The sequence below is a fragment of the Octopus bimaculoides genome, chromosome 8 (assembly GCF_001194135.2).
Source record: "Octopus bimaculoides isolate UCB-OBI-ISO-001 chromosome 8, ASM119413v2, whole genome shotgun sequence".
NCBI lineage: Eukaryota > Metazoa > Mollusca > Cephalopoda > Octopoda > Octopodidae > Octopus > Octopus bimaculoides.
Genome location: NC_068988.1, coordinates 72,392,443 through 72,394,115, shown reverse-complemented (window position 1 = coordinate 72,394,115; position 1,673 = coordinate 72,392,443). Strand labels below are relative to the sequence as shown.

General features: G+C 41.8%; 1 protein-coding gene across 1 annotated transcript in view; it reads left to right on the top strand.

Annotated features, from left to right (window-relative positions):
- LOC106881785 (integrin alpha-9) overlaps nt 1-1,673 on the top strand; it is a 49,577-nt gene that overhangs the window by 15,052 nt on the left and 32,852 nt on the right. The window lies entirely within an intron of this gene.

Below are 1,673 nucleotides of genomic sequence, written 5' to 3'. Positions count from 1 at the left end.
ATATATATATATATATATAGTGTGTGTGTGTGTGTATACGAGGGGCTGCTGAAAAGTTCCTGGCTTTGGGTAAAAGAAAACACAGGAGGATCAGTTAATTATGATTTCATTCAACTCCCAGATTCACACAATTATTGCAGCAGCCCTTCGGTTTTTCTAAACCCTGTAAATGAATTCAGAAGTTTGGGCCTCCAGCCAGGCCTTTCGCGACAACCTTAAAGCCAGAAATTTTCCAGCACCCCTCGTATATATACATATAAAAAAGAATCTTACTTGGAAATGGATGCGTGGTGTTCAATCAAATAATGATATAAATAATATATATATACGCATATATAGACACACACATGTACATACATACATATATAGCTATGCATATATCGGTACAGGACGTCACAAGACGTCACAAGACGTAAACAAACATGAAATACGAAAATAGTGTTGGGTACGCAAAAAACGAGAGTAACGAATGGAAAACAAAATAAGTAACATAAAATCGACCCTTCATCAGTTGTTGGCTGTCCTTTTACTCCTTATTTGGAGCATTCAAACAACAAGATAATACTTTGAAGACAGTTGCTTCCGCGAACCGAAATAAAAAAAATTGGGATTTGTGGAGGGTCAAAGTTGGTAACAAGAGAGGAGACAGGTACAAATGCGTCCGAACTGCGCCAGAGACTGAAGGAAAAGAAAGATCATGTGAGGAACGGAAGGATGGACGATGGTCACGTGTGAGCAACGAGATAGAGTAAAGGAGGAAGGAGAGAGAGAGAGAGGGACTTATTTTATTTTAAAGCCCAGTGCTTATGCTATCGACTCCCTTGTTGAACCGCTAATTTACAGGGAAGTAAATGCATCAACACCGTTTGTCAAGCGGTGATAGGGAACAAACAAACACACATACACACGCACACATACACATATATATTCTATTATTTCAATGTTTATTTCACTGGTTTCAGCCAAAGGCTGGAGCCATGCTGAAGCACTGCCTTTCAGTGTTTTGGGGCCTCCTTCTGGTACTATTTTTGTTAAAGAAGCGAGTTGGACGAAGCTGATCTTCTTTGTGCCTCCTGCCGTGATGTGGGCTCATCTGGGATTTCAAATATAAATTTGTCTAGATACTTTTTGAAGGTTTCTACATCTACATCTTGCAGCTCTCTTAGTTCCTTGGCAGGATGTTAAACAGTTGTGGTGCCCTGAAAGCCAAGCTGTTGCAATACTGGGTCCTTATCTGAGATGAAGAAGGCGTTATCTTTGGTATTATGCAGTGCCGTCCTGTTCGGTGGTTGGTATAGCTTTTAATTCCAAAGTAGGGAGCTAGACCCTACAGCATCTTCCATTTGTATATCACTGCATACCATTCTTGCTTTCTCTCCAGAGAATTGACCTTCAGTTCTTGTAGCGCCTCCCAGTAGCTCATATGTTTCATCGAGTCAATCTTGTTTGGATAGTAGCGCTGAATTGCCTCAATTTCCGCCACCAGTCCGACACTCTATGGAGACCACAGCTGGTATCAGTAATCCATATGAACGAGGACAAATGTCCTCCATAGGAGTAGCAAGCTATCCTTATTTCCGGCTCTGATGAATGATGGAAGGATCCACCCAACTACTCGCCTGCACAGTGTTGTCATCTTAGCAACACACACACGCACGCACGCACGCACGCAC